Consider the following 21,830-nt stretch of genomic DNA (forward strand, 5'->3'; position numbering starts at 1 on the left):
ATTTAGGGATCCAGGGAGGAGCACAGTGAGGGCTGGCAGAGCACAGCCCTGAACAAACCAGCACAAACCAAGGGCACGGGCTGGACCTGCTAAACAGCACCACCAGCACAAGCACTGGGCAGTTCTCGCTCTGATGTCCAGGCCCCCATTACCAGAACCTGTGGTCTGGTGGCGTCTCCACCATCTCCTGCCCTCCCTGCATCTTGCTTAAGCAGGAGTCCAACAGTGAATATTGATTTTTTTATTAATTTCTTTTTAAGTGTTATGATCAGGTGGATCCATGTAATTGTTCTCAGTTGTTCCTGGCTGATAAAGCTGCAGAAGAGCCAGGATTTTGTTTATCCTGTTAGGAAAACAGCTGTATCTGTGAAATGAATTATTGCAGCTATTTTCCTGCTGCAGAATAAGAATTCCAAGCCATTTTTTTTCCTCTGTGAATTCTTTTCTGCCTCCTCCCACTGCCCAGAGACATTCCCCATTCACACAGGGTTCACACCACTCAGCTGATGAGCAAACCTAAGGAATATGTAATTAGGGAAGCTCCTGCCAGAAGGTCAGGCTGCAGCTGGAGCAGGGGCAGGGCCAGAGGACAGAGCAGTGCTGGGGATATTGCAGCTGTAAAACAGCACCAGCAGAGCAGGACAGCAGGGCCAAGGCAGCCTCGGGAGCCCTGAGCTGTCCTGTGGCCCAGGCACCTCCAATTCTTGCTGTGTTGGCTGTTTCCCTTCTCCTGCACTCTGAGCCTTCCCCTGCAGCTCCTCAAGGCTCTCACCTCCCCCTCTCTGCAGCCCCTCCAAGGTGGCTCCATTCTCACTCAGATGGTGAATTTATTTTGAAAAGCAAAACAAAAAAGCAGCCTGGAAGTCGATGAGATCTGTAAAATTCAGATTCCTGACCTCATAGTCCAGCCTGGCCTGGTGCTCAGCCAGGACCTGCTGTGCTGATGAGGGGCACAGAATTGCCAGTGAGCCAAGGAGAGCACCAGGGGCACAGCCCAAGGGTTATCTCTGGTGGCAGGAGTCACCAGATCTATTTTTGGCCATTCCCTGAGCCAACAGATCACCTCGGGTGAGCTGGTTTTTATGTGCTGCCCCTGTCCTTGTCCATCAAACAGGGGTTGCATCACTCCCAAGGTAAATCCTGTGGTGTTTGCTGAACTCCTGCTGGTTCTGAGGCCAAAGGAGAAGAGCAGAGATGAGCTCAGGTGATCCTCAGGCACCCCTGGCACAGGCAGGAGAGGGTCTGATACCTCGGAGTCATTATTGATTGGTGATAACACAGCACAGCTCTTTATAAACAAGCAGGGGGTTATTGAGCTTGGAATAGCAAATGCACCAGAGTGACTGGGCATCTGGTCAAACAGCTCCTTTGCTGTCTGTGTTTGCCAGGATTAACTCCTGTGCAGCCACAGGGCTCTCGTTTTCTGAGGCACCAGGAGCAGGGTGGCCCCAGCAGCTCCAGGACAGTGAAGGAACCTGGACCTGGACAGGTTGAGGGTGACCCAGGGGAGAGCAGCTCTGCAGAGAAACACCTGGGAGGGAACTACAACCCCAGGAGGGACAGTGGGGCCCTGGGGGAGTTGGGAAGAGTCCCAGTCCAGCAGGGCAGGAGTGATGCTGCCCCTTGGTCCTAGTGAGACACATCTGGAGCAGTGTCCAGGGTCCTGTTCTGGCTCCTCAGTACAAGAAAGACAAGAAGCTACTGGAGAAGATCCAGTGGAGGCCACAAAGATGGTGAGGAGCCTCCAGCATCTCTGTGATGAGCAGAGACTGCAGAAGCTGGGCCTGGTTAGTGCAGAGAAGAGAGAGCTGAGAGAGGATCCCACCAATCCTACATAAATATACAAATGTCTCCAAGAGGTGTCCAGAGGATGGTGCCACTGCTCAGTGCTGCCCAGCGACAGGGCGAGGAGTAATGGGCACAAACTAAAACACAAGACAAACACCTCAGCATGAGGAAGAACTTCTTTACCTTGAGGGGAGCCGAGGAACAGCTGCCCAGGGAGGGTGTGGAGTCTCCCTCTCTGGAGACATCCCAAACACACCTGGACACTCTCCTGTGTCACCTGTCCAGGTGACCCTGCCTTGGCTGGGCTGGGTCATTTCTTGTGGCACAGGATCAGGAGAGAGGAGGTGGCTGCAGGTTCAACAGCCTCGAGCTCTGCTGAGAACAAAGGCTCAACATCGAGAGGACAACCAGAACCTTCACTGTCGCCCCTGACTTTCTTGCTTTCAAGTGTTTGAACCTTTGCAGCCTGATTCTCATGCTGCTTCATGTAAACAATGTGTATTCTTAGAATTTATCAGTATGTTTTGCATAGTTGTTCTCTGAGAGAGAATTTGACTGATGGTCACAGTGACCAATGGGGTCAGGAGGTTGTGACCTCCTTGGGCCAATCTGGGCCCTCTGTACAAAATGTATATAAGTAGAATTGGAGTCAGATAATAAAGAGCCTTCCATGTTTGACCCTGCTTGTTACAACTTGTTACCCCTCTAAGGGCAGGGGTAACACTTCACAGAATCCATTTTGTTCCTGTTGGTAAATCTGTGGTGAGAACAGCCCTCAGTTCATGATCTTGGGTGAGTTACAGCAGTGCCTGGGATGTCTGTGCTGGGATGTTACAGATTTTTACCTCTTGTTACAGATTTTTACCTTGCAGTGTGGTGCAATTCAGTGTGGCCAAAACCAATTCACGGGGCTCAAGCAGGAATAAGTGACCACAGAATTAAAAAATAGCTGTTTATTTGGTTTATTGGGTGGTTTTTATAGGAAAGGTCTGGGCTTTTCCAGCAGGAAAACCAGAGGATTGCTTCATCTGTAAAACAAGAGATTGAGGGAAGGAATAAGAACAACCTTCAAACACATCAGGAGTTTTTAAGGCAAATCTCAGTTTCCAGGAGTAAAGGTGGATGTTTATGTGTACTAGGTGATTTTTAAAAAAATCTTTTCCTGTGATTTTTTTTTTAAACTCTGTGATAAAAGTCACTTTTCCCAAAGTGTAGACACACTCCTGGAGGAGTTTAAGAGATGTGGAGATGTGGCACTCAGGGACATGGTTCACTGGGGGGCTGGCAGTGTTAGATTATTTGCCTTGGTGATTTTAAGGGTCTTTTAAATAATTCTACGATGTCTTCACGTTTCTGCCTCACCTGGAAATTTCCAGGTATTTCCCATGACTAAGGCAGGGGGATGCCAGCAGGGACAGAGCTGCCCCTCACAAGAGAAGAGCATCAGGATAAGAGCAAAGGCCCAGGATAATGCAGATGGGGCTGTGGGATTCCAGATTTGTGCCTGTCAAACCACATCACTGAGGGTGGAAACTCTGGTGCACAGGTTTGCCAGTGAGACATGGGCTGGCTGCTGCTTCTTCACCTCAGCCACAGCTTTCCTGTGCCCTACAGAACATCACCCCAGTGAAATTTCCCTTTGCAGGTTCTTTCCTACCTCAAGCAAAGCATCATCTCTTCATGCAGCTGTGGGCACAGAGAGTGGAAATCAGATTCTTTTTCAGCTGAATCGTTCCCCGTAGGGAACAAGCCCTGTCTGCCCATCCAAATTACCCAACACAGTTTACATAATTTTCACTTTTGTCACCAGCCCTGGCACTGGCTCTGGGAGCTATTCTGGGCTAGAGCTCCTCTGATAAAATTCCCAAATTCCAGCTCCAGAGTCGCTGGTGGTGAATGACTCAACCCAAGCTGTTGCACCTCAGGTCATTGACTTGGAAGATTAAAGGGCAATAAAATATTTCAGCAATTTCCACTTGAAGCTGGACATGAGGAGGAGATGGTTGTGATGAGGAAACAGGCTGGAAACCACATGGTCACAGGCAGGAAGGGAGACAGAAGAGTCTTTGTGCCTGAGTCATTTCCAGACTTACACTGCTCATGGTGCCTTTCCCATCAAGGACTTGCAACATCTCTTCTGGTCCTGTAAAGGGTCTACAGCAAACAGGTGTGGGAAATACTGGAAAACCCCCAAAAAACCACAGCCCAAAAGCACCCAAACACAACAAAAAGACGCACACACATTAAAATCCCCACCAAATTATGCTCTAGATTAATATCCAACTCCCAACTGTCATAAATCAGCAAAGCAAGGGCTCATCACCAGGACACAGCAGCTGATAACTGACCCTTATCTGCCTCTGTCTGTGATTAAATGACTCTCCTGCAATTCTCATAAATAAAACAGGGCAAAAACTATTTACCCTGGCCTGTCATGGGCATAAATTCCTTTTTAATTTTTTTAAAACTCATTAAAAACTGCACACTCATGGATTTTGAAACAATGTGGAGCGGGCAAAGGCTGTTTATGCAATATGCAAAGAGCAGTGTGTGGAATACATATTTATAAAGCCTGAAAAGCAGTGGAGAATTAGGATTTCTTGGCTGTATAATTATTTAGTTTGATGTTAGATATCATCCCAATTCAGAGGCCATGAACATTAAACTTAAACCCAAACTGCAACACTATCTTTGGCCACAGGTAATCCCAGTTTTGGAAAATAATTTGCTGGAAAAGCTGTTTGCTCTGAGATGTGGATACAGAAGTTTCATGGAGAAGAGTTGTTTCCAGCAGCTCAGACAAAAATCCAATTGCACCTCCAGAACTGCAATAAAAATGGAATTCTGTCTTTTCTCTGCCTGCTGGAGGCCGAGAGCAATGGGATGTTCCCCTCTGGCCGTGCCAAGGGACTTTGTGGCAGTGGTGTCACAATGTTTGCCAGGCAGAGCAGGGCTGTGCCCTCCCCACTGCAGCTGTGCTGTGAGAGGAAAGGGATGAATGTGTAACCCGAGACAGAGACACGGAAACTGGGCTCTGGCCCTTGGTGACACTGGCCAGGTGCCACTCTGGGAGCAGGGGGACAGCACAAGCTGATGAGTTTCTGCTGGTGGCTGTCTGGGCTGGAGGGAGCTGCAAGAGTTCTGCACCTGCAATTCAGTCAAAATGTTAATAATCCACAGGGCCATTAATGATTTTCTGTGGTTTTTAAACATAAACTCCCTGGAGTAAAACAGTTACAGAGCTTTAAGACGCTCCCAGACACGGGGGTATTGATCTTCCCTATGTCAACAAACCAAAGCTTTTTGCTCAATATTCAGATTCCAAGCTTCTGCCAAAAAGCCCTGCCTTGTGCCAGTGCCCACCAGGAGCAGTGACTGTCCCCCTGTGCTGGGCTCACACCTCAAATCCTGGGTTGTTTTGGACTCCTCACGTTTAGAAGGACATTGAGGAGGTGGAGTGTGTCCAGGGAAGGGAACGGAGCTGGGGAAGGGTCTGGAGCACCAGTGTGATGAGGAGCAGCAGAGAAGGTTCTCTCCAGGTGCCTCAGAGGCTCCTCTTCACTGCCATGCAGGTGCTGAAGGTGCCACCACTGTGTGTTCTGTTGATTTTGTGCCTCCTTCCCACCACATCACCCAGGCCTTCACCTTGACTCTCTCACCTCCTGCTCACTCTGTTTCAGCACCGGTGCTTATGTGGGGAATGAGAGGAGCCTCACTCACTCTCACTCACCAGAAAAGCTGCGCTTTGTGCAGAAATTCCATTTAAACCCTGCACAGGGGCTGTTCAGCCACCGAGGGTTTAATGACACACATGTTGCCTCTGTGCAGAGGCTGTGTTGACAGAAGCTGCGCGGATTCAGTGATATCAGTATGACTGCACTTGATTACATCCAAACTGTGGACACATCCTGCTCCTGTGGGCTCGGGAGGCTGCAGATCCCTGCAGGGAGTGGCACACAAAACCCCACAGGCACTGGGGTTTTTCCATGACTTTATCCAGTGTTTTCTGTGGAATTTCCAGACAGCTGAAGCCAAACCAAACAGATAAAACTGCAGATAAATGCTTGGTCCTTTAAAGTAAAAGGAAATTTCCAGGGTGGGGGAAGGAGAGCATTTGGGGTTTTAGCTGTGCTAAAAACTTACTAGGAAGAAAATGTGAAGTTGAGAAGAGTGACCTTTCCAAATCCCACACTGTCCAGGGAAGCTTTTGCCAGGGATTGTTGGATACAGCCCAAGGGAGACAGGAAAAAGAGCACAGGAAGGGCTGAACATCCTCTCTTCTTTCTCTCACTTTCAGCACTCACCTGTTTGATTCCAGGCTGGGCAAGGCTGAGGATAAAAATGCTCTGGGCCACTTCCAGGACAGGACAGAGCATCCAGAACAGCCTGGAATTCAGTGTCCTGCTGCAGAGACGCGTGGGCAGGGCTGGACAGGGTACAGTGCCACTGGGAAATGCCAGCGTGGCCTTGGCACAGCCACACTCAACACATTTCTCCTCTCAAGCCCAGCCAAAAGCACTGGGGAATGTTGTTGTGTGACCAGCAGCAGGATGAGGAGTTTGTGGTGCAGAAAACACAGCCCCGGGGCTGTGGCTGGAACAGGAGCTCACCCAGGGCTGTGCCAAGGGGTGTGGCAGCTCCCTGAAGGAAAAGCTGCAATTTGCACCAGTCCCACTGAAATTTCCTTGGAAATAGCTGGAGTGGAGATGAAATGGAGATTTAATTCCTAAGTGCACCCCTTGAGTGACTCCCTGCCTGCAAAACCAGGAGCTATTTATGTGCACCACAAATTAAAATGATTGTGAATTGAAATTATAGTTTCATTTTATCACTGAAATATTAAAGGGAAAATCCACAGATTAAATGATCCTCATAACCTGCATGAGATGGAGCTGTTGGGCCTGTGGGACAAGGGACATGGAGAAGCACCAGTTCAGGCTCCAGATGTTCTGCCCTGAGCTCACTCAGCTGTAAAACACAGCAGGGAGAGAATCCCAGAATTGTTAGGGCTGGAAAACACCTCCAAGGATGAGGGAAGCTGACACAGAAATTCCCCAGGAAGGAAAATGCTGTTTGGTACCTGTTTTGGGACTGGGGATTCTCCCATTTAAAACAAGGAAACTTTTTCTTTAAGCAAAAATCCCAAAGGAAATTGTTTGTTTGTTTGTTTGTTTGTTTCTGTTTTAACCCTCTGGGAATTTTTTTCACGCAGGAAACAATTTAAAGGAATAGTTTCATTTCAGGTTTCATTTCCAGCACCCAAATTAGCAATATGATTCGTGGATAAACACAATATTTCAAAGGATCCCGCTTTCACCAGAAATTTGCTTTGGTCAGAACACAATTTTTCTGTCGGAACCTCCCTTTAGTGAAAATGGATCAATCAATGAGATCCTCTGGGCGGGACTGGCTTTGAGCTGAATTCCAGTTTGCTTTGAGGAACGTGCCCTCCTGTGGGCAGCAGAGACAGCTGCAGCTGCTCCTCTGGGGGAAAAGGAAAGGAAGAGGAAAAAAAAAATCAAACTTCTCTTTCTTTTCCAACAACTTTTTGAAATTAATTTCTTTCTCCTAGACCCTGGTACAGTGTGAGAGGAGCGAGATGTGCCTCATGAATCCCAGTGATCAGAGGAGGGGGGCAGGTCCCAAATTAAAAATAACAGCACTGTGGTGATTCCCAGGGAACTCCCAGGGGCTGCAGGGATCCCAGAGGTGTTGTGCTCTGCATTACCAAAAAATTCAAGCATTATCGAGTGTTCAAAAATACACTTTGCTATACACAGTGGCTGATGGTGGCCTGGGCAGTGCTGGGCTGGTGGTTGGGTTTGGTCATCTCCGAGGACTTTTTTTCTGTGATTCTGTGAATGATTCTGTGAATTTGGGGATGTTGTTGTCACCTGTGCTTTGGGTTTCACGCAGTAATTGGCACTTTGGGAAGAACGGGAGTAAATCCAAATGTGTTTTACATTTTCTTTCCCAGAGGAATGGACGCTGTTCAGTGGGGAGTCGTGCCCTAAAAAATAACAGAGCTGCAACAACACATTGGAGGTGATAATAAAGGGGAGAGGACTGAGGAATTTCATTCAGCTCCTGGTAAATTTGAGTGATAATTCAAAATCAGCGTGGTGCAATTCAGTGTGGCCAAACCCAAAGCACGGGGCTCAAACAGGAATAAGTGACCACAGGATTAAAAAATAGCTGGTTTTTGAGTGGTTTTTAGGAAAGGTCTGGGCTTTTCCAGCAGGAAAACCAGATGATTGCTTCATCTGTAAAACAAGAGATTGAGGGAAGGAGTGAGAACAACTTTCAAACATATCAGGAGTTTTTAATGCAAATCTATTAATCTGGTCTCAGTTTCCAGGAGTAAAGGTGGATGTTTATGTCCTAGCTGATTTTTTAAAAAACTACTCCACATCTATTTTCTCTTTTACTGTTTGTTTTGGTCACCTAAAAATTGCTCTTTTTAAATATCCATAGCTTAGGCACCTACAACCCATTAAGAATAAAAATTATTTTTCTCAGGAGCTTCTCAAAAGCTCACTCAGTGTGTCTGTGGTGGTCAGACACACAACTCCATTAATTTTTCCAGTGTAATCCTCGTGGTAATCTCCCAAAAGCAGGAACAGCAACCCCAAATCTGCAGATGGACCACACTCTAAACAGTGTCTCCAATTTATATTGCCTCACTCAGTCACTTCCTTTTCCAGGAACTCCTTTCCCGAAGCATTAGGTAAGAAAAGTAATAATCCTGTGGTGGTTGGAGCAGGCTGTGTTATTGGAGTCTCCATGGGTACAAATTCTACACACTTCCTTGGCTGAGCCTGGGACATACTTTTCAGAAAACGTTGCAGAAAAAAATACATCATAAAAAGCTCTTTTTATTGCATGTCAGGAAGGTGATCCTGGAAATCGTGAAAATTCCTGAAGGGGATTTTTCAGAGCAAGTGGTGGTGATTCTGCTGAGTTTAACTGTAGGGGGAAAAACCCTTAAAAACCCCACAAACAGAGATATTTCGTAAATCTTCATAAGAAATGCTTTCCTTGGCAGCACCTGCAGTCAAAAAATACGAGAGTGACCTAAAGCCTGTGCTGGGTGTCACTGACAAAATAAAACAGGGCAGGATGTGGGGAGTGAAGCCCCATCCAGCCTTGGGCACTGCCAGGGCTCCAGGGGCTGCTCTGGGGAACCCATTCCAGGCCTCACTGCCCTCCCAGGGAACAATTCCTGCCCAATATCCCAGCTGTTGCTTCGCGTATCTGTCTCTCAGGCCAGTCCAGCGGTCGGCTGGACCACCCTGCTAGCTCTGATACGCCTCAACAGGACCTTTGCGTGGGTCTTTGGCTCCACAGCACTTTTACCTTCACTGTCACAGCCGTGGTTCGAAAGAGGGGACACTCTTGAGGCTCGAGGAACAAAGGTTTTATTCGGGGATCACAGGGGCAGTCCCTGGTCCCAGGCCTGTGCCTCTGGAGAGTGACCCAGGGCCTGGTCTGCAAGGGGTTTTTGTTCAACAGAAGTCTCAGGGGTGGGCACAAGTTGCAAACCAATGAAACAAAGCAAGGTGGCTAATGCCAACTGCAATACACAAACATCAACAAATCAGGTAAATTGGGGTGGGGTCTCTGGGGGATCCACCAACCACTGGCTGACACCTCTCAGAAGGTCTCAGGCCTGGGAGATTGATGGACAGGAGGGGGAAGAAGATACATTGGGATGAGGGAAAAGACAATGGGAAGACCAGTCTCCAGGCAGAGGATTAGGTTGTCTTGGAAATTCTTATCAACTTCTGATAAGAGCATTCCAGGACAGGGGCCCTTACCTAGCTAGGGTTAAAATTCAAACCATACTAAACTTATAACTAAAAACCTATAAAACAATTCCAGCATCCCCACACCCAGCTAAAAGTCACTTTTTCAGTGGGAGGCCATTCCCTGTGTCCTGTCCCAGCCCCTCTCCAGCTCTCCTGGAGCCCCTTTAGGCCCTGGGCCTTCTCCTCTCCAGGTGAGCCCTCCCAGGGCAGCCCTGGGGCATCCCCGCCGCTTTCTCGGGACTTTCTGCAGCAGTCCCACGTCCCTCTGTCGTTCCCGCAGCACCGGGCCGTGTCCGTTTGTCCGCAGATGTCCCGGTTTGATGTCCCGGTTTGATGTCCCGGCTCCCCCCGCGCCCCCCCCGGGCTCCGGGGCCCCTCAGAGCGGGCGGGGGCCGGGCCCGGCAGGGATTCACTGATATTCCCCCAATTGGCCCCGAACCCGCCGTTCCCGCCCGCTCCCGGCCCGTTGTTGTCGGTGACGTCACGCCCCGTCGCCATGACGACGGTTTGATGTCATGTGGAGGGGGTTAATTAAAAAACAAACCAACCCCAGCGGCAACGGGAGAAAACGCCAGCCCGCCACGTTGTAGTGTTTAACAGCGGGAAAATCAACTTTCTTTTTATTATCATTATTTTTTTAAATTTATTTGGGGGTTGATTTATTGAGGTGAAATCACCGCGGCGCGCGCCGGCCCCGCCCCCTCCCCGTTCCCCCCCCCGCGCGCGCGCGTCACGCGCCCGCCCCGCCCCGCGCCGAGGCGCCAAACAGCGCGCCAAGCTCTGGCCACGCCCCCTCCGCCACGCCATTGGTCCTCCGGCGATGCGTCCCGCCCCTTCAGATGACGGACACGCGCTGCACCAATGGGCAGCGGAGAAGCGCTGGGCACGCCCCCTTGGGGCGGGGCCGGGCGGTGACGCGCGGGGCCGGGGTAGCAACAGTTGCCTCGAGACCCGGCGCCCGGCGCCATAGTGACCGTAGCCCTGGAGACTGTTACTTGCCAACGGCGGCAACGCGCGGCCCCGGCGGCCGGAGCCCAGCGCAGCCCGCGGCACCCGGCGGGGACGGCAGGTGAGCGGGGCCGCCCCGTGACGGGCTGGACGTGGGACTTCGGCCGGGGAGGGTGCCGGGGATGTGCGCGGTCTCCGCGTCCTCGGCGGGGCGGGCGCTGCGCGGGCCGGCGGAGCGGACCCCGCTTGTCCCGGCGCGGGATGCGCGGGCCCGCCGTCACCGGGGCGGGGAGCACCGGCCGCGCCGCCCCTGGAAAGTTGGGAGCGGGGGAGCGGCGGAGGCGGCACCGCCGAACGGCCCCGGGCTCCCCCTGCCCGGGCAGGGGCCGCTGCCCCGGGGCACCGCCCGCAGCCGGCCCCGCCCGGGCCAGGAACCGGCACCGCCCGGCCCGCGGGGGGGCCCCGCACCGCCGCTCCCGCCCGGGGCTGCCCGGAACTGCCGGCCCGGCCCTGCCGGGGATCCCGCTCGGCGCCGCGGGGTGCGAGCCCCAGAGGGTCCGCTCAGGGTCGGGAGGGGCTCAGGGCACCGCTCTGTGGGTTCGGAGCGGGCACCGCTCCGTGCGGCCCCCGTGCCCCTCTCCGTGCTCTGCCTCTCCCTGTGTTCTCCCCGTCCCTCTGTCTGTGCTCTCCCCGTCCCCCTCTCTGTGCTCTCCCCGTCCCTCTCCCTGCTCTCCCCCTCCCCGCGCTGCCCCCAAACCTCTCCCCGGGCTGTCCCCGACCCCTCAGGCGCTCCTCCTCCTCCTCTGGGGGTGGAGGGAGGTGGTTTCAACTCCGGCTCATCGCTGGAGTTGCCAGAGCCGGGAGATCCCGGCGCTCGCGTCCGTGTCGGTGTTAGAGACGAGGGGAAATCGCAGCGAGACCCATTTGCGAGCTTCTGCCGCCTGTTCTTGACGTGGTTTCTCCTGTTTGTTTTGAATAAAGTGTGTTGTGAGACAAGATTCATCTCCTGTTAGAGTGGGATTTTGTGGACGTGCCTGTTTGAAGCGTGAGTTCCCTCTGCCTGATTAAATCTTTCCGTTCTCTTTACTCAGATAGCTCTGAAACCTTTATTTTGGGCTTTGCTGTTGAAAGAGGCGAGACTTACTAATTAAAGAGCAGAATAAATAATAATTTTATTAAATATTGTTAAATCTACTTTACCTTTTTGCATTTGCAATGTCCTTAAACTGAGGCTTTAACTGGTAGGTTTAACTGAAAGCTCAGCTTTGGGATCATTTAGTCGAGTTTTTTTCATCTGCTTCTGCCCAAACTTTTCAACTCTATCTCGGTTACAAATCACTTGAGGATAGACAGTAACATCTGGCTTAGAAAAAAGGAAAAAATCAGTCTCTAAATATGACCTTAAGCTCCTGGGCTTCCCTCTCTGCCTCTGCTGTTTCACTTTTCGGTCTGAGTTTGCTTCAGTCAGTTCAGGATCAGACCAGTCTCAGGTTTTATTTTAAAGGGGCACGTTTACTAGAAGGGGAGGCATTTTGAGAGGCTCTTTCACAGTTACCTCGTTCAAGACGGGTTGAGTCAGCCTGTGACTGTGTCTGCTGAGAGAGTTTGGGATGAACTGTTTGATTTCTGGAATCGGGTGAGGCAAAACCACCAAGGCAGGACCTTGTAGGACTTTATAGGATCAGCCCGTGGGGTGTTGGATACCTGAAAATCTTAGTTGATGTTTTAAAAAGAAAACAACACATCCAGCTGTGTCTTTACCTCTCAGTGTTGCTGTCCCAGGGGAGGGGAGATGTGTTGGAATTCTGTGAGATGTGTTGCATTTGCCTTGGGGTTACACAGCTGTGGGCAGGCTCTGGGGGTTTGTTGTTTGGGCTTGGTGTTGTCAGAGCTGTTCCCATAACCACTGATGAGGTTTGGAACTGCTCATCTTTTTAGTCGGAATCTGGGTTCTTAGGTAACAACAGGATCTTGGCCTGAAGGCTGAAAGCGCAGACAGAAGGGGTTGACAGCTGGAATTTCTTTGTCCCTGCTTGCTTCCTGCAGAACAGGAATGATCCCGGTGTGATGGGGTGGGGATAGCAGCATCCGCTGGCACAGAGGGAAGGCAGAGAGTGACTCCCACAGACAGTCCCTGCTTTGCATCTCCCTGCTGAGCCATTTGCATCTCATGAATTCCTCTCCCAGGAGCGTGTCCCTGTCCTGGGGCCCCTGTGCCAGCTCTGCCCCGGGGAGGGCTCTGAGCCAGGGGAAATCTGCACCACCTGGAGAGGGGTGGGGACCTGGAGGCCTCCCTGCAGCAGATTCTTCTCCTTCAGCATCACATTTGCCCTCTCTGAGTGTTTGGTTGCTTTGCCATATAAATTTGTAGGGTTGCTGTATAAATGTGTAGGATTGCCATACAAATGTGTAGGTTTGGGCTATAAATGGAGGCCCCTCGTTCACCAAAGGACTTGGCACAGACTGAGCCCCTGCAGCCCGGCTGGGAGGGAGGGAGGGAGGGATGGGGTCACCCATCCCAAGGCTTGAGGCTGAGTGTGGTCTAGAGAGAGCTGCTGTTAAATCGTGTGTCAGGTATGTGAAAATACATCAGAAGTACACTTTCTGTGTCCTTCTGGGTGTGTAAACACAATCAGACCCATCCCTGGAGGTGTCCAAGGCCAGGTTGGACCAGGATTGGAGCACCCTGGGGAGTCCCTGCCCATGGGACAGGGTGCACCAAGGTGGGATTTCAGCTCCCTTCCAACCCAACCTATTCTGGGGTTCTGTAATCACTGAGCAGCCAGTGCCTCTGACGATGCCGTTTGTCCTGGCTTTTGGGGGAAATCCTCCAGCTGAGAGAGTTCCCTGCCACTAAAAGTCACTTTGTGCCACGGAGTAACTCGGGGGCTGCCGCACACGCGGCTCCATCGCGGCGGAATAGACGGCGCCAGTCATTGTCTGTAAATAGTCCCCTGCTCGTAACACCTCGGAGCACCGACAGCTGCCACGTTTAATCACAACATGTTTTCCCTGCTGATAGAGGCCCGTAAACAGAGCTGCTTTCCCGTGTTCCAGCCCGTTTCCCCCGCTCTCTGTCAGCCCTTGCCGAGCTAAAAGCGGAGCCCGGGCGCGCTGCTGATTCAACAGGCGGGTCCCGCCCGCTCGGCTCCTCCGCCGGAGTTTCTGCTCGAGGCTACCGAGTTATATTTAACCCGAGTTCTCCCTGCTTTCTTTCCCTGCCTCCCTCGGAACAAATGCCAGCGCTGGAGCCCGACGTGCCAGGGCCGGCCCGGCTCGGGGCTCGGGATCCATCGGGGCCGCCGATATTTGACACGCAGGGGAGGTTTGTCTCTGTAATCTGCGCTTTCAGACGCCTTGTTTTGTCTTATTTGGACTGGCAAGGCTTTATTCCTTTGTTCAAACACTGACAAATCCAGCTTATTGTCTGGGAACGTGCCGGCTTTCCCACGTCGGGATGTGTCTGTCCCAGCAGCTTATGGGGTAATTCTCCATAAATACATAAATAGATGACAAACCCTCCCTTCAGCACAAACCATGGGCTCCTTAACCCACTGAGCAAAGAGGAATCCGAGCAGCTTATGGGCTAATTAACCATAAATTCATAAATAGATGACAAAACCTTCCTTCAGCACAAACCTTAACTCCCTGAGCAAAGAGAAATCCATTTGGACAGGGCACTTCCTACAGTCCCTTTTCTTAGCACATAAAGTACAGAGGAAATTATTTCAGGGTCATATTAATACACAGATTATTTTAATTCAGGGGGAAAGTAGAAAAAAAATCCACTTTCAGCTTTTGGTGATGTTTTATAAGAGGTGGCAATGTTTGCATTTCAGAAATTATCTCAGGACACATTAATACACAAATTATTTCCAGGTAGGGGAGGAAGGAGCAAACAAATCAAACTTATTTTCAGCTTTGGTTGATGTTTTATGAAAGATGGCGATTTCTAGAAAAGTTTAAGTGTTGTTAATTCAGCTGAATTGTTAAAACAATCTGTAGTTATGTCTAGACATGTGGTTTCATGTCATTGAATGAGAAAATCTTCCTCTTCCCACAGTATTCCTGTTCAGTTATGTCACTGCAGGGGTTAGGCTGTGTCTACCCAGCAATAAAGTTACAAGGTGTATTTTAAATTGCAACAGAAGCAAGAAGTTTCCCAAAGAGAACTTCAGAAACTGTTTTGGTTCCTTGATCTGGTCATAAAATCGCAGCAGAATCTTTCCCTGAGATCCATCCCAACCCCCCGACACAACTTCATGTCGTTCCCTTGGGTATTTCCCCATGTTCTACAGGAGTGAAGAGCTGCAGAAATCCCAAATGAAGGCATTTGAAAAGTCATTTAAAGGCAATTCATAAGTCTGCTTTTATCCTGAGTTGGATTTCTATTAGGAATTTGTTTTTCTGAGCTTTATAAATGTCAGAGAAGTCTCAGCATTGTACAAATGTGTCGTGGGAGGAAGCTTTGCAGGAGGTTAATGACTGAACATTGCAGTCAAAGGAACAGGTCACAGAATGCTGCACCAATAATGACTTTTACATAAAGAATATCCAAACAAAAAACAGATGCTTTGTTTTCTTGTCCAAAATCTGAAAGAAATCCTCAGTGTCTCCAGTAAGAAGCTGACAAAACTAATAATTATATTGACTGTAGAGATATTCCTCCCTGATGCTGCATTTAACTCACTGGTGGATTCACTCACTGGCAGATTCACTGACTGGATTCCCAGCATCCAGGTTCCACAAATCTTTTTTGTTTGTTTGTTTGTTTTTCCCTGTGTGAGGGTTTTTTTCTTTGGCTTCATGTGCAGAACGTGTGGATGTGTGTGAGGACAAAGAGCAGCAGGTACCTGCGTGCAGGCTCCGAGCAGGAGCAGCTCCAGACACTCCCTGTCTCCCCTGGCAGGGTGACTCTGACTCCTCCAGGGCATCTCTGATCCTTACCAAGTCTCATCCTGGCAAAGAAAATATGGAACATGAGCAGGAACAAAGCAGAGATTCAGGGTATGGCACAGTGCAGCAGCATCTCGGAATCAGGAGCTGGAGGGGCAGGACAAGTGGACTGGAATGGGTTGAAACTGAAAGAGGAAATTTAGGTTTGATAACCAAATAAATTCTTCACTATCAGGAGGGTGAGCCACAGGTTTTCCAGAGAAGATGTGCCTGCCTCATCCCTGGAAGTGCCCAAGGCCAGGCTGGACAGGGCTTGCAGCACCCTGGGACAGTGGAAGGTGTCCCTGCCCATGGAATGGGAGGAGCTTTAATGTCCCTTCCAACCCAAACCATTCTGGGATTTTATGTTTGCACATATTTCCCCCATCCCTTCTAGAGAAGAGGATCCTGGCTGGATTTACTTCTCTCCCAAGCAGCTTTGGAGTGCACATTTTCCCTTTCCCATCAGGACCTGAACCAGAGCTCCAAACTCATAAACATCCCCTTTGCAGCTGTGCTGGGGATGAGGGAATCCCTGTGGACTCCACACATCAGGAGCAAATCCAGGATGAAGAGAGAGGGTTCTGTCTCCATGGCTGAGTTTTGGAAGCACGAGGATGGAGTCAATGCCGGGTCTGTGCAGGGAGGCACCAGTGATCGAGGAGTTTGTCTGGGATTTGTGGCTGGTGGTTCTCTGAGGTTACCACGAGGCAAAGGGTCCTGCTCAATGGAGCCCATCATTAATGATGCCTCTTCTGGAGATGTCACTAGTTAAGACTGACAAGAAACATCAGGGGAAGAGGAGAGAAGGGAAAAAGTGGGGGTGGAGTGATTATAGGCAAACAACCTCAGCAGAATTAGCAATTTCCTTAACCACCACCTGGTTAGTCATTGTCAGACTGTTCCTTAGTGTCAGCTTAAGATCCTGTTGCCACCATGACAACCCTGGAACTGTTCTGGAGAATTTCTGGCTTAACACACAGCTGATTAAACATTCACCCTGCCCAGGGAATTATATCAGTTATTCTCGTTCTTCTGACCTCTGCTGTCTGGGAGTCCTGGAGGCTTTAGATAAAGCAGCCTCACACTGACAGGTAAAACCCTGCACCGCCCTTGCCCTTGTGCAGCTGAGCAGGGACAGAGTGGGACGTTTGGCAAGGATTTTTTTTCCCCCTAAGACAGTGATTGGAGAAACCAGGGCACTGAGCACTGAATTTTTATTATTCTCATATAGAGACATCCAGCAGTGCTACACTGCAATAGAGTGATGGCCTCAATGCAATGCTGGTGGAAGTTCCCATGTTCCCCTGATTTGTGAGGGTTATTTATGATGGATGAGTGTCTTCTGGAATGGACCTGAGCATCTGGTGATGCTTTTGCACACAGGATTTTCCATCTTTTAGGTGCTGTTGGAGTGGAGCATCAGCTCATGTGAAAGGGAATGGCTTTAAACTGGAAGAAAGGAGGTTTAGATGAAATATCAGGAAGGAATTGTTCCCTGTGTGAGTGTTGGCCGTGGCACAGTTTGCCCAGAGAAGCTGTGGCTTCCTGGAAGTGTTCCAGGCCAGGCTGGATGGGGCTTGGAGCAGCCTGGTCTGGTGGAAGGTGGCAGGAGGCAGAGTGGGATGGGCTTTAAGGTCCTTTCCAACCCAGATCATTCTGGGATTCTTTTTCTGTTCCCTTCTTGGCTTTCTCCAAGATCTGATCCTGAGCTGAGCTGATGCTTGATGATGTGTGGGTTGGCTTAGTGCTGATGGCACCTAGGATGGCTTCAGGTACTGGCTGGTAATGGTAATTGTTTATTAATTATCCTTTACTTGATGTATGATCAAAGGTGCTTTAACAAGGCACAAGAACTCCAAATGCAAGTGGCATTTCTTCATCACCTCATGACCACAGTGGGACAGGGTCTCACCAGTGTCTCCAGTGCCCAGGACAGAACTGTGTCACCACGGGGGCTTTGATGGGGAGTGTGGGGAGAGTAGTGTGTCCTTCCTGAGCCTGTTCCTCACTGCTGCCAAACCTTTCCAGCCTGCTCAGCCCTGCAGGGATACAAACATGGGAAAGCTCTGAGGAGAGGCTGAGGGCACTTGGCTCGTTCAGCTGGAGCAGAGGAGACTGAGGGGAGGCTCCTCGGGGGCTGCAGCTCCTCCCGAGGGGAGGCGGAGGGGCAGGGGCTGAGCTCTGCTCTGGGACAGGGACAGGAGCCCAGGAAGGGCTGGAGCTGTGTCAGGCCTTGGGATGGAGCTCAGGGAAAGGTTCTTCCTCCCGAGGCTGCTGGGGCACTGCCCAGGCTCCCCAGGGAATGGTCCCAGCCCCAAGGCTGCCAGAGCTGCAGGAGCGTTTGGACAACGCTCTCAGGGATGCTCAGGGTGGGATTGTTGAGGTGTCTGTGCAGGGACAGGAGTTGGACTGATGGTCCCTGTGGGATCCAGCTCAGGATATTCTGGGATTCTGTGAGCCCAGACTGGAGCAGGAGGCACCTGGGGATGTGTGGTGAGGTGGACAGCAGCCCCTCTCTGTGCAGCCCGTGGGATACAAGGTTGGTTCTGCACAGAGCTGGATATTCCAGCCAGCTCAGCCAGTTCTGGGGCCTTTCTGACCAACAGTCTCATATTTTCTGTTACCCTGGGCTCTTGTTTGGGCAGTAAAAGGAGGTTGTGCAGAGCCTGTGATAAGGTGGGAGGAAGCAGGTTGGGAGATAAGTCCAAGCTCTGTGTGCTGGAGGTGCTGTTGTAACTGCTGTCACCTCACTGCTCTGTCCAAGGATATTTTTCTCCTCCTTCCCTGGGATGGTCCAGTCTAAAAAACAACTCAAAATCCACCTCTGAGCTGTGAAATGTGGGGGGAGATAGGAGTAGATGCACATGGACTGGTTCTGTCTAACTTATCTTCAGTCCTTGCATTTAAACAATTTCTGGTGCTATTCAAACCCCCACCCTTCACCCCAAAGGAGATGAAATGCAGATCTTTTCAAATATTCATGACTTTAAATGACCAGTCATTGGAGGAAATTTTTCTTTAATAGGTACAAATAATAAGAGAAATAATAGCTCCTGGTCACCAGGCTGGTCTTCAGAGCTTCCTTCTTCCTAGCAAATATTTATTCTCCTTAATGTGGCAGATGTGCACCATTGTTAGAAGACTTCCACCTGCCAGGAAGGTGAAATATCCTCCACGGAGGATTTCTTCAAGCCCCTTGAAGAGCCTGGGGCTGGCCTGCAGGCTGCCCAGCTCTCACAGCTGCTTGCACTCAGAATGTAGATTTTTCTACATGAATCACCTCTCCTCAAACTATAAATGTAAAGTTCACCCTCATATTTTAGGCACCTCCTCTGTCACATTGACCTGCACCACTCTGACCTGAGCTGGGCTTGCAGGAACAGAGTTGTTGCTTCTCCTGGTGTACCTTAGAGATCTGTTTGGGGTCCATATTTTCTTTTTGGAATAGAATTTATGGGAAAATCTGGGAGTTTCCATAAGATCTCTCCCAACACCGTGACTGGCACAGCAGCCTGGGGTAGTGGAAGGTGTCCCTGCCATGGCAGGAGATGAGCAGGTCACTTCCCACCCAAACCACTCCATGAATTCGTGGTGCTCTGAACATTCCCCGGCAGGCAGGAAGCTCTCAGAAGGGCAGAACTGCTGCTTGTTGTGCTGATAAATTGACTTATTTAAATTCCAGAGTATTGTCTTGTGTGCTGCCACCATTAGAGGTAATTGTGGAAGGTGAGGAGTTGTAAACCAGATAATTCATGTTTCAAATTGTACTGGAACAGCAAAAGTGCTTTTTGATTATTACCACTGCTGTTCTCTACAGTTTCATTCTTCCCAATGTAGATGCTGCTCAGAATATAATAATCTTTAAAAAAAGCCCACAACAACAACCTCTAACCAAAACAAACAAAGAAACCTTAAACATCCTCCCCCAAAAAGAAACCCCCAAGAAACCGCCACCAAAAAAAACCCCCAAACCTCACAAAATCCTCACAAAAAGGGTTTTAGGTAAAAAGTGCAGTAATGTTTTGGTAACAGTCAGAAAACTCTGTGTTCCCAGAGGTTTATACCTGGGGACCAATATTTGAAGTGTTTATTCATTATTTATTTATTTATAAAAATATTATATAAATATTATATATTTATTTATAAAATATTATATATAAAATTAAGTCATTATTTATTCTTATAAAGTGACTATAAAACTGATAAAGTACTAAACTTATAAAGTGAGGTAAGTAGAAATAGCTTCTTTAATTCTCATTATCTAATATTAGTTTAAAAACATGAAATTTTGAGCTGTTGCAGTGCCAGGAACCCCAAAAGGATCCTGATAATCTGTTACCCTGGATGGGGTGGGGTGTGTCTGTGCCCCAAAGTGCTCTCAGAGGTTTCATGGGAGAGGCAGAGCAAAGATCCTCTCACGGGGAGGGTTAATTATTTAATTATTCTGTGCTGTCAGCGAGTTTCATCCGTCACAGGAGCCTCCTCTGCAATCCCCATCCAGGGACATTCCAGCGGGGCTGCGTCACCCAGCCCGGGCTGCTGGGATGGGCTGTGGGCACAGGGATGAACCCAGGGGCTGCTGGAGTTAATCACCCTGTTCATTAGGGATAAAGCCCATGGGGGGTGAGGCTGGAGACCCTCTGCCCTGAGCTGGGAATGCTCACCTGGAGAGGAGAAGTTCCAGGGAGAGCTCAGAGCCCCTGGCAGGGAATAAAGGGGCTCCAGGAGAGCTGGAGAGGGACTGGGGACAAGGGATGGAGGGACAGGACACAGGGAATGGCTTCCCATTGAAAAAGTGAATTTTAAATGGGATATTGGGAAGGAATTGTTGGCTGTGAGTGTGAGGAGGCCCTGGCACAGCTGTGGCTGCCCCTGGATCCCTGGCAGTGTCCAAGGCCAGGTTGGACAGGGCTTGGAGCACCCTGGGACAGTGGAAGGTGTCCCCACCCATGGCCAGGTGGTCTCCAAGGTCCCTTCCCACCCAAACCATTCCATGATTCTGTGATTGCAGCTGAGACAGGGAATGGATTGCAGAGTGAGTCTCTCTGTGGACCACTTTGTCCTTTTCTGCCCCCTTTCCATGGATGAAATCTGTAATAAAAACATGATCCACCTTGTAAAACTCAGGATTTTGAAGTCCCTGACTGCTGCCCTGTGGGGAAATGTGCTTTGTCTTTAGCTCCACACGTTCCTTGCAGGCTCTGTCTTTGAGAAAATCAAAATCACCACTTCCTTCCTGGGGGCTGAAAGGAGATATTTTCATATCAAAACATCTGAGGGTGTGACTGTCACGAGAAAATCTCTGGGTTTTCAGGCCCTGGGGCTGCAGCTGTATCAGGGTCTGTGGGATTTGGGTTATTTTCTAGATATTCATACACATGATGTATAAAACATACCTGTATGAATACATATACAGATATATTATGAGAGAATGGATTTCCAAGAGTAAATTGTGATCAAGTGCAGTTCCAGAGGTGTCTCTTCCACATTTCTGATTCATTTCTTTGCCTCTGGACTCCATCCTCACTGGGGTTTCTGTGCCACCTTTGACTTCCCTGTGTCAGGGGTCCCACACTCAGGTCTGTGCTCTGGGGCATGAATTAATCTCTGATCTGGCCAGTCCCATATTTTTCTGATCCACAATCCACATCCATTGACACTTCAGAGTGTGTTTTGGAAACCTTGCTTTGCTTGATCTGTGCTTTCATTTCCATTTTCCAGTAGGGAATAATTCAAAATTTCTTTTCTCCTCTAGAAGCCAGAAAGTTAAAATGGGCAAACTCATAAGGATTAATATTTGTAAAGTGCTTTGAAGGCCTCAGGTGATTGTTGCTTTACTCACTGATCAAAACAAGACACACATTTTTTGGGGATGGTGTCATTATTGCTCTGCTTCTATTTTTTTATTTGGGACGGTGCCATTATTTTTCTGTCTTGCACCCTCCTGGAATATTTCATGCAGAGGCACTTAGAGAATCCCAGAATGGTTTGGTTGGAAGGGACCTCCTGGCTTCTTTCTGCTCCCTGAAAATGATCCCCCAGGAAAAGCCCCTACCCAGAGGATTTTCCTCTTTTCCTATTTAAAAATTTCCTCCTCTGGTTTGCTGGGGGTGGGGATCCTGCAGGGCTTGAGCTGGTGAAGAGGCAGAGATGATGCTCAGAGCTGTGTTTTGGTGCTGAAAAAATTGAGAGAGGAAAACCAGCCAACAAACCCCTGGAGAAATGGTTTAATTAGAGAAATTTGGGGGAATGAGTGGTTGGGGCATTTCTTGCTGAAGTGACTCCAGTATCTCTCTTCAGGCTGTTTTACAATCCTGATAAACACACAGCTAGAATGTCTAAAAAGGG

General features: G+C 49.6%; 1 protein-coding gene and 1 long non-coding RNA gene across 3 annotated transcripts in view; one reads left to right on the plus strand and one right to left on the minus strand.

Annotated features, from left to right (window-relative positions):
- Nucleotides 1–2,739: 2,739 nt before the first annotated feature.
- LOC310920035 lies at nucleotides 2,740–6,223 on the minus strand. Its single transcript, XR_014591904.1, has 3 exons — nucleotides 6,093–6,223; nucleotides 3,882–3,942; nucleotides 2,740–2,816 (listed from the first exon to the last, which is right to left on the minus strand). It is a non-coding gene; the product is annotated as an uncharacterized lncRNA (long non-coding RNA).
- A 4,398-nt stretch (nucleotides 6,224–10,621) lies between these two features.
- RFX2 (regulatory factor X2) overlaps nucleotides 10,622–21,830 on the plus strand; it is a 64,300-nt gene continuing 53,091 nt past the window's right edge. Inside the window, exon 1 of one of the 2 annotated variants that reach the window (XM_083879959.1) lies at nucleotides 10,622–10,665. The gene's annotated coding sequence lies outside the window, so the exon portion shown is untranslated. Of the gene's footprint in view, nucleotides 10,666–16,524; nucleotides 16,574–21,830 lie in introns of those variants that run through there. The other variant, XM_083879958.1, reaches the window with a different exon arrangement.

The sequence above is a fragment of the Zosterops lateralis genome (genome assembly GCF_965231275.1).
Source record: "Zosterops lateralis genome assembly, chromosome: 29".
NCBI classification, from domain to species: domain Eukaryota; kingdom Metazoa; phylum Chordata; class Aves; order Passeriformes; family Zosteropidae; genus Zosterops; species Zosterops lateralis.